The following is a 10828-nucleotide window of genomic DNA, read 5'->3' on the forward strand; positions in this document are numbered from 1 at the left end:
TGCAAATGGTAAAGGATTTCTTACAAGCTCAGCCCCCCAAGATTTAGCCGAAATTGGTCGACTAAAAATTGGTCCTTTCCCAGCTCGGACAGGCCTCAGAGGGGTAGATATAGGCGCTCCAGAGGGAGGGCCCAAGCACAGACCTCTTACAGACCTTGACAGTGGAGTGCTTCCACCCCCAGGGGTGGAGAGGACAGACCTCAATCTTATAGAAAACAGGCTCAATGACTCCCCCTGCATGGCTCCAGGATCTTCTCTTCTGGAAGCCCCTCTAGGAGGAAAACTCAACAAAATTGGACTTGCATAACCCAAGACAAGTGGGTCCTTGATGTAGTTTCAAGAGGTTACAAATTCCACTTTCATACCTTGCCAAGACCAAACGGATGGCCAGTGGTCAGAGGCATTAAACCAGGTGGGTTTCCCTCATGGCTGAGGGCCATAGAACTGGTTCCACAATCAGAGACAGGCCAAGGTTTTTGCTCAAGACTCTTTCTAGTTCCCAGAAAACAATTTATGGAGACCCATCCTGGATCTGTCAGTCTTAAACACTTTCCTGGACATTCCAAAGTTCAAGATGCTTACTCTGCAGCAGCTCCTGCCAATGTTGAGCAAAAATGCATGGATGGTGACATTGGATTTAAAGGAGGCTTACTACACGTCCCCATCAGACCAGAGTGCAGAAAATCTCTGGTTCTAGGCCGGATCGAAACATTACCAATTCTCTGCGCTGCCCTTTGGCTTGTCTACTGCGCCCAGGGTCTTCACAGTGCCAGGCACCAGTAGTAGCTTACTGCAGGCTCAAGGGAATTCAAATTTACCCTTATCTGGACGACTGCCTTATTCAGGCAGACAGCAAGGATGTCTTACTCCAGCATCTGAAATTTGTTCAAACTCTTAAGTACTTGGGATTCACTGAACATAGTCAAATTTGACACCCACACAACTTTTCTGGGTGCTCTTCTTCTAAACAACCCAGAATGGCATTCCTGACATCCGAAAAACTGCAGTTGGCTTCAACTTTCAAAAGCTTGGCGTCAATAACTCTGCTAACTGCAAGGAAATTCCCGCAGGCTTTGTTACATGGCCTCCTGCATCCTTCTCATACCAAATGCAAGACTACATATGAGAAAAATACAATGGTACCTAAAAAGTGTATGGTCCCAGCATTGCCACAGTCTAGACACAGATTGCTGTCTTGCCTTGTCTACAAAAAAAAAATTCCATTGGTGGACCATGGCATGTCTTCACAACAAAGGTAAAGCCTTCAGTCTGCCTCCAGCCGGCCAAGTGTTAACCACGGACGCCTCGGATTACGTATTGGGAGCCCACTTGCAGGGTAAAGGTCTGTAAGGTTCTTGGACAGAGGATCTGAAGCACCTACATATCAATTTAAGAGATGTTAACTACAGAATGCCCTCTTGGCTTTCAGGGATCTTCTACAACCATGACAACTGATAGACACCGCAGGTGATACATAAGCAAGGGGGTTCACACTCCTATCCCCTTTGCAGACTAGCCATGACTCTCGAACACAGCTCTAGCTTGCAAAGTGGATTTACAAGCTTTTTCTGCCAGGGAAACAAAATATTTTGGCAGACAGCCTGAGCAGGAACCTGTCAGACCCACACATGGATGCTAGACACCCAAATATTCAAGATGATTACAGAAGCCTGGGGCTGCCCGGACATAGATCTATTTGCATCCCCCCTCAACCACCAGTTACAGATTTTTTGCACAAGGACATTTCACAAACTAGCATGGAAAAGTGGATGCACTATCATTCAGTTGGAGAAAACACTCTGGGTATGCCTTTCCACCACTACCTCTTCTTCCACGAGTGTTATTAAAGATCAAACAGGACAAGCCCAAGATGATTTTACTGGCCCCACATTAGCCTAGTCAATTTTGGTACTCCACACTGAATCTATCCCAGGAGCCACCTTGGATTTTACCTCTGATTCCAAATCTTTTGTCCCAACACCAGGGCCAGGCTACTCGCAGCCTGGCGAATTCAGGGTCTGATTAATCCTTTTCTTCCCAAACAGGTCATGGATGTCATCTTAGAAGTCAGACGGCCTAGCACTAGAAAATCTTATGCAGGTAAATGGAAGAGATTTTGCACCTGGATGCATGCTCGGGATTCGGATCCCCTCATTCCTAACGTCCCACTGATTTTACTTTACCTGACAGACATGCTGTGGATATGTCTGTTTTTTTATAGGGGTTTATCCTTCTCCTTAAAAATACATGCCTCTGCTATCTCTGCACATTACAATACAGATTCTCCAATCTTTTCCCATCCACTTCTGAAAATATCTCAGAGGAGCAAAGAATTTAAGGCCCCCCTAGGACACCACCCATACCTGCTTGGGACTTCAACTATTTTCTGGAAAAACTCTCTGCCTCCTTTTGACCCTGCTGCCACATCTGATCTTAAGTATTTATCATGGAAGACAGATATCCTGCTGGCTTTGACTTCAGCCAGGAGAGTCTCGGAGTTACAAGCTCTCATGGCTGTGGAACCTTATATTATTTTTCATCAAGACAGGGTCTCTTTAGGCATGAAAGTAGGATTAGTCCTTAAAGTGGTTTCTAAAGTGGCTTTAAACCAAACTGTTCACCTGCCGACCTTCACTAATCCACAAAATAAGGGGGAAAGGATCCTTGCATTCCTTGGACGTGCACAGGCAGCTTTGTTTTTACCTGGACAGAACCAAGGATATCCGGAAAACAGAGCAATTGTTTCCTATTCAGCAAATTCCCAAGGCAAAGCTATTTCAAAACAGACCATTTCTAAATGGATTGCTCATGGAATCAGATTGTTACTCCTCATGTAAAGCAAATCCCAGGAAAAATTAGGACTTACCAGAGCTGTTGCTACTTCAGCTGCTTTTCTCAGGGGAGTACCTACCAAAGATGTTTTGGAAGCTGCAACTTGGAGTTCAGTGCATACTTTCTCTAAGCACTATAATCTCCTTAGGTCTAGGGCAGGCTTTGCTTCTGCAGTCTTGCAGGGCCTTCTAGCCGCCCACTCTACTCTATAACCACCACCCTTTATCTCAGCTTTGGGATTCAACCCTACAGTGATGACTGCAACAGTGAAACACTATGAACATAGTACAGTTGTGTACACTTACCATAAATGTAGATGTTAGTGTCTTCACTGTTGCAGTCTGGGTTACCCACCCCCCTGTCCCCTCTTATACTTTTATTAGTGTGGTTTTCTACTTCACCCTTCTGAGATGTATTTGCTACAGGGTATGGGGTTTGTTGTATGTTACATTTTTGTTTTAGTGTTAGCCTTCACTTTTGGGCACCTGACATCTGGGGCAAGAAACTGGAGAACATGGCATCGGCTGGCAGCTTTGTACTCCTGGTGCTCTTCAGTCAGGGAGCATGACTGAAAAGCTGACGCCGGACCCAGACTTTGGGATTCTGGCTGACCGAGGGCTGCCTACCTGCAGGAAGAACCCTACAGTGACTTCAACAGTGAAGATGCTCTAACATCTACATTTATTGAAAGTGTACACAACTGTACTTTATGGTGGGTACATAACTTTATTTCAGCTACCTTTGGAAAACTACTTCCAACTTTTTTGCTCAATGTTTTCTGGAATTCATAAATTCCAATGCCATGGATCAACTTATCCACACCCCCACCAGGGGCAGCAATATCCTAGACCTGGTCATTACCTACATTGGTGACTGGTGTTCAGCCCAAACGTAAATTCCTCGTTGGTCGGATCTGACCACAAGCTTATCACTCTAGACATCTACATCCCAACCCCACTAGGGAAACTACTGTGAAAATTCTCCAAAGCCACCTTCCCGTTAAGACCGAAGTAGCCAACTTCACGTTTCTTAAGACAGGAGTGGCAAACTTCGCATCACCCATGCAGATGGACAGTAGAGGTACAACTGCTGAATCCTGCACACATGCACTTTATAAGCACTTGCAGGAATGCATGGATTGTGCTACCCCTAACGGAACCAAGGTTCTATTCTCCAAAAAAAGTATTTTCAGTTTGATTACCAGGGAAGTCCACTGGGCTAATGGGCCCGTTTTCAGTGAAGGCCCGGGGCAGAAAAGCTCTAACAAACAAATCAATACATTTATATATACAGATTACAAAATTTCAAAGTACATGCTAATCCAAGTTCAAATTCTGTATTAAAATGATAATTCCAGTAAGTCAGTCACTCTAAGAAACAAGTATCAGGTGGTTGTAACAAACACAACAATTCCACTTGATAAAAAGGCAATACTTGGGATACTACTGTTTATTGTGCTGTTCACTAAGCATAGTGCATTATAGAAAGGAGAACAGGTGGAGAATAGGAGGTTAGTCTGGGGCAAATGGAGTAGAAAGTTTAGGTATTAAAGGCAGAGGAGTGCAGTTGCAAATTCTGTTTATGAAAGTAGGAATGAAGCAGAGTTTTGAAGTTTAGGTTGGTACTGGTCCTTGGTGACAAGGGCAGGCCATTCCATTTCTTAGCAAGCGTAAAGGATAAGAGAAGCTGGCCAGCAGGGTGTTGGGGTTTTTGAACTGTGGTCAGGTTGTGTTGAGAAGATGTAAGTGGTTGAGAGGGGGTATAAGGGAGCAGGAGACTTGTAAGGGCTGGGCAGTTTGAAGGCTGTGGTGAGTTGGAGGAGGTTAAGTTGATTAGGAAGTTCTAGCCAGTTTAGGGTGAGAAGGGAGGAGCAGTGATGCGAAGAAGATTTTGCATTGGTGGCAAATCTGGCGACTTTGTTTAGCATAGCTCAAGTTTGGATGTAAGAGGATGAGAGATTAGCTAGCAGGGAGGCACCGTATAGGAGGGAAGGAGGAAGGTAGAAGCAAGGGTTAGTCTAGAGAGGAGAGAGGAAGTGTTTTGTTTCTATACAATAGATCTAGTTTTATGAGTTTTTTGAAATTCAGTTGGATATATGTTAAATTTTAGTTTATCGTAGATGGTGACACCAAGAGGTTTGGAGGAAGATAGTTTCGATAGAGGAGTTAAGGCTAGTGATTAGGAATGACTGTCGAGAGGAGGATTTAGAGAGAGAAAAGGAGCATCTTAGTTTTGTTGGCATTTAGGGAGAGGTGGTCTTGTAGCATCCACTTTTCAGTGGTAGAGAAGGCACTTTGGTTAGGGCTTGGGGGTCTGTTAGGTTAGAGGCAGAGCAGATTAATGTTGAATCATCAGCGTATTGAACGATTTTAGTGTTGGGGATGGCCTTGTAGAAGTCATTTATGAAGATATTAAATAGCAGTGGACAGAGTATGGAACCTTGATGTACTCCGGTAGGAGTAGGAAGAAGAGGAGGTAGCTTGGCCCCATTTCACTGCTTGAGATCGGTTAGAGGTAGCTGGAAAACCAGGAAAGGGATTGTGAGGAAAGGTTGAGATTTGATAAGTGGTTTAGGAGGTGTGTATGTGAGATTGTATCAAAAGCTTTGGATAAATTTAGGACCGTGGATACTATATTACCAGCGTCACTGGCAGAGTTAACTGAGTGTAGGAAGGAGAGAAGGGCAGCGTTAGTACTATGTTCAGGGCGGAAGCCGTGTTAGGTAGGAGAGAAGCTGGTGCTTGGTGAGAAGGCAGGGGTTGTAGGATACATTTTTCTAGGATTTTAGATATAGGGGAGAGAATGGCAATAGGGTGGAAATTTGACTGAACAGTTTTTGCCACCTTTGTGGAGAGGTAGAATGTATGCAGAACGCCAACGTTTGGGTACGTAAGATTAAAGTAAAGACCTGTTTATTAGGATGCTGATGGGAAGAGCAACAGCATCGTGGGCAATTTTTAGGAAGGCAGATGGGATGTTATCTGGGGCATTAGAGCAGGGTTTTAATTTAAAGAGGTTTTTTATTTGGTTGATACAGGTTTTAGTCAAAGGGTGGTTAAGAACTGTTTGAGGAAGATTGAGTAGAGGCAGGAGATATATGATTGTTGGGAAAAGTTTTTTAGCTCGGCAATGGAGGAGGTGAAGGAGTTAGAGGCTATTTCAAGGTCGGTTTTGCTGGTATCTGGACAGGGGTTTTTAGTACCAGGTCTGAGGAGAGAGTTGATGGAATTCCAGAATTGTTCGGGGTTTCTAGTATGGTTTTCTTGGAGTTGAATGTAATAAGATTTTTTGTCTAATTTGTTTCTTGCAAAGGTTTCTTAGCTGCTTGTATTTGAGGAGTGATTCAGGTTTATTGTAGGTTTTCCAGGTTTTATCTCTAAGGAGCATTAGCGTTTTAGTATCTTTGGTGAGCCAGGGGGAGGCTTTAGTTTGAAGTCTTATAGTTCTGGTAGGGGCTAGGGAGTTGAGGACTGTTAATGAAGAATTGAAATGGAGGATGGCTTCGTCTAGTGGTAGAAGTTTTAAAGGGTTCCAATTGATTTGTTTAAGTGAGTCAGAGAAGGAAGTGGGGTTGAAGTTTGAGAGGTTTCGAGTGAGTGTAGAGGTGGGAGTAGAGGGGGGATGAAGTAGCTCGTATGACAAATGCAGGTAGGTGGTCTCCTAAAGGTTCTGAGGAGGTGTCAGATTTTATGACTGTTTGGATGAGAAACAAGAATCCAATAGAGTATGGAGCCTGGAGGATTGGCTTTGTTGCGTCTGGTAATGGAGTTAGAGTTGGGTGAATTTACATAGGTTGATGGTGATTGAGGGATTTGGGTTTGAGATTTTGTTCCAGTCTACATCACCTAAAATAAAGGTTTCAATACTATAATATTAGAGGAAGTCCAGGATAGGATATCCTCCAGAGTATTAGTATTGTTGCCTGGCGGAATGTAAAGACAGATGATGCAGATACTTTTATTATGGTTGTTCATTTTTAGTATGCAGATTACAAGTTCAGTGTTGTTGAATGATGGGATAGGGTTAGGGTAGGGAGTAATGGACAGGAGGCTGGAGTAGATTAAAGCAACGCCTCCACCTCTTAGGTCGGTCGGATCGTAGAGAATGGAATCCTGGGGGGTAGGAATTCCGAGTCATGAATGTGAGGTTTTAACCAGGTTTCAGTGATGGCTGCTATATCAGGTGAGTTATGATAGAGCCAAGCATGGAAGTGGGATAGTTTATTTTTTAGGCTTTGGTCATTGATAAGGAATTTAAGTTTGCTAGAGCATTTTTTGTGGTGATTAGGGGAGATTGTGGGCTGAAAGGTGGGGCCTGGGTTGGGGTGGATGTCTCCTGCTAAGTGAATGGATATGAGAAGAGTGGGGTTCTGAATAGTTTTATAATTGGAATGAGGTGGGTGGTGGATATGTGGTTTGTATTTAAACCTGTTTGAGGTTGGAAAAAGCTTAGTTTTTCTGAAGAGTAATGGGTAGGAAGGAATTAAAGAAGCTGATATGTTGTGGTAGTGAGATATAGGGTGATGGGGAATAAATGGGAGAGGAATTAGGTGGATATGAGTATAGCAAGAGATGTGGTATAGGGGAATGAGTAGGAAAAGGAAGCAAAATGGTAGAATGAGTTTGGGAGGAAGGAGTAGCATGATGGAATAGATAGAAAGGTAAGTAGAGGTATTTGGGAGGTTGAACAAATTAGGGGGGTGTGGTTTTGCATAGGAAGGGGAGGGCTTAGGAGTTTGGATTGGTTGGAGGAAAAAGGGGTGGAAGAGATGGGGCAGAATAAAACTAGATGCACTGGGGGCAGGTGGGAATTGGGGGCAGGGTAGGGCAGCAGAGTGAGCCCGCAGGGTGAACGGAGCGGGTAGAGCCAGGAATGCAGGATGAGAGCAGAAAACCTATCCGATTGAGAAGTATGGCAGGTAAGGACAGGGGATAAGCAGAGAAGGGAGAGCTGTAATGTATAAAGAGAAGTATAGGGGCACCCAAAAAAGGGAATGTAAGGCGTTTAAGGTATATAGGAGAAAAGGGAACAGAATGTAAGAAGTAAAGGATAGTGGAGGGAGCTACCTTGTGGTCAGGTGCTATAGTGCACCCATATATCCCCCAAGGCAGATCCCAAAACAGGGTTAGGTCGAAGAAAGGGAACAGAGGGGAAAAGAGAAGAGCAATAGTAAATAAGTAGGCTGCTGGATTTCCTGGTAGGGGAGCTTACTGAACACCTAGTCTGCTTTTAAGTATCTATAGCAACACAGGGGGTTTAGTAGCAGAAGTACATACTTAACACCTTCTAGAGAAAGGCTTAGTTTCAAGTCCCAATACAAGGGTTGAAGTCTTGGGAGTTTAGTATGCTGTAGTTTGGGTGTAGGCTATCCAGCCAGGAATTAGACGCAGGGGGTATTGCAGGGTGGAAAAACTTGATTATGGTGCCGAACGCTGCTCCACTCTTGCACCAGGATATACAGCTGCCAAAGAGGGAGATTACTAAAGGGGAATGTGCCCTAGGGCAAGGGGGTTTTATAGAATAGAGGAGGATGTTAGGAGGGGGAGGGGCATGGGAGGGTGTGTACAGGTGTGGACTGGAAAGTCTGCATTAGGGAGGGAAAGTAGAATGTTATAAAACTGACTAGTTTATATGTGTAGAAATAGGAGGGGGGCAATAGAAATTGAGAGGAGGAAAGAACAGGCTAGGGATGATGCCTCTTAAGTTAGAAGGTAATAGAAACCAGGGAAATGAGAGCAATAAAGCCTAGGAAGAATGACAGAAGTACAGTAGGAATAGTAGCAGGAGGTAGCCAGGAATGCAGGATGAGAGCAGAAAACCTATCAGATTAAGTATGGCAGGTAAGTACAGGGGATAAGCAGAGGGGAGAGCTGTAATGAAGCTCTCCCCTGCCATAAACTCTACAACAGAAGATTGAAACTGTTACAAAAGAGTAAAATCCAATGATTGGAGGAACTGCCTGGTCAGCCTCAGTAAGAAGCTGAGAGCCCTCATAAAATTGCCACAGATTCTAAAGACTACCACAAAGCATTCTATAGCTATGTCAAGCATTTCGATAGCAACACTCAGATCTGCTCAGTTACAGCACAGTGGCACTAAATATACAGACCCAACTGATATTGCCAACATCCTGGCAGGTTCAGTGCTAACTTTAATCCCCTCTCATTCCCTAAAAAGTTCCTGTAATCACTGCTGCACAGGTAAAAGCCACACTCTTCAAAGCCAAGAACACAGCATCCATGATACCTGTCAACATCCAGGCTGTGTTCTACACAAACAACGGAACAAACTGGCACCCCACCTAAGTGCCATGTTCAATCGTAGCTTCACTTCAGGCTTTGTGCCCACTGAATGGTGCACAGCGACCTTTATCCCACTCCACAAAGGGGGAGCCACCACGGACCCTGGTAACTATCCCTTATTAGCCTGACAAGCCTGGTCTGCAAGGCCATGGAACTTGTAAACAAAACATTGGTATTCTCCAAGCTCTTGACCCTACCCAGTTCAGGTTTGTAAAAGGCAGATCATGTCTCCTAAACCTGAAGGACTTTGAAGTAGTCACCAAAACTGTAGACTAGGGTAAGGTGATTCATACCACATATCTGATCTTGGCTTTCAACACCATCCCCCACGCAGGAATTAGATAAACTCACTAAACTAGGTATAAATCTCTCTCAAGATGGGTTGCCAACTGGGTCACTGACAGAACCCACACTGTGAAAGTAGTAGACTCCAAATCAGACTTCAGACCAGTGATGTGGAATACCACAGGGTTCAGTCCTGGGTCCTCTCCTGTTTGGTATCTACTTCTCTGAAGTATAGGCTAACAGAAGGTCTTTGGCTAACAAAGTTCGCAGATGACTGCAAATTAGGAGCCGTAATAGAAATTCCCAACAATGTGGACATCCTACAAAAGGACCTCACTGCGACAGATGCGTAGTGTGAAAGCCATGACCTCAAGCTCAATGCCAAGAAGTGCATTGTCATCACCTTTGGTAAAAACTCTGTACCCATGAACTACCACATAGGCGACACCGGAAGTGTAAGACCTTGGGACACAGGTGGACAGTAGTCTCTCCTTTGTTAATCACATTGCCACAGTAGTCGGGAAATCCTACGTGATACACCATCACAAAAGGTTTCTCATCCAGGAGGTCATTGTTGCCCTCTACTCGTCTCAGACCCATTATAGATTACAACACCCCTTTTGGTATGCACCTCACAAGACCTCTACAACAACTAGAAAGGCTGCAGAAATACCTCAAGATGATTACCAGCCTCAAACAGATGCCCTATGCAGACGGGCTCAAACTCTAGCTTTACTCTCTCATATCGCCTACTCATAGGTGATCTCTGCCTAACATACAAAGCTATGTCAAACCCAGAGCTGTTGGACATGCTCCACTTATCCCTCCGAGCTACACACACTAGAGACCTAAACCTTGTCACCGCAATAAACAGAACATGCTGGAGGGATAGATTCCTGTCCAAGACTCCCCATACTTTGGAACAAACCATCAAACAATGCTCATTAGCACTCCAAGAAAAATCTTGATAATTGAATGTGAAATGGGAAATTCACCCCGGGAATCACTTCTGTGGCTCTGCTCGACCGGTGCACAGGAAAATAATTTTCTTGGATGGCAATTTTTTGGCAGCACAAACCTGCATGTTTCAGTTGGTTCAAATATTTTTCATGTTCCTGGTACAAAAATATACTTACTATTTTTAGTCTTCTGCAAGTGTTCGCTGAAGTTGCATAGTACAGTCCTGTCGAGTACTGACTGCAGCGGTTGATCTTGAAGAGATTCTTTTTGCAGTTACCTCTTTACCTCATCAAATATTTTGGGAAGTGCAAAAGAAAATTTTATTTAGAGAATTTTCAGTTGTCTGGTGGTTGGCTTCAGATTTTATAATTTTGTTGCATGTACATTTTTTACCCAGTCATTTTTCATACTGATTGTGGGGGAACTGCTTCAGAAGAGCTAATGTTGCA

The 10828-nt window shown here is 44.1% G+C and overlaps 1 protein-coding gene across 1 annotated transcript in view; it reads left to right on the forward strand.

Annotated features, from left to right (window-relative positions):
• Positions 1 to 10828, forward strand: part of ZNF346 (zinc finger protein 346) — a 365617-nt gene that overhangs the window by 274416 nt on the left and 80373 nt on the right. The window lies entirely within an intron of this gene.

This window comes from Protopterus annectens, chromosome 4.part0, assembly GCF_019279795.1.
Source record: "Protopterus annectens isolate FY-2018-M chromosome 4.part0, PAN1.0, whole genome shotgun sequence".
Taxonomy (NCBI): Eukaryota; Metazoa; Chordata; order Ceratodontiformes; family Protopteridae; genus Protopterus; species Protopterus annectens.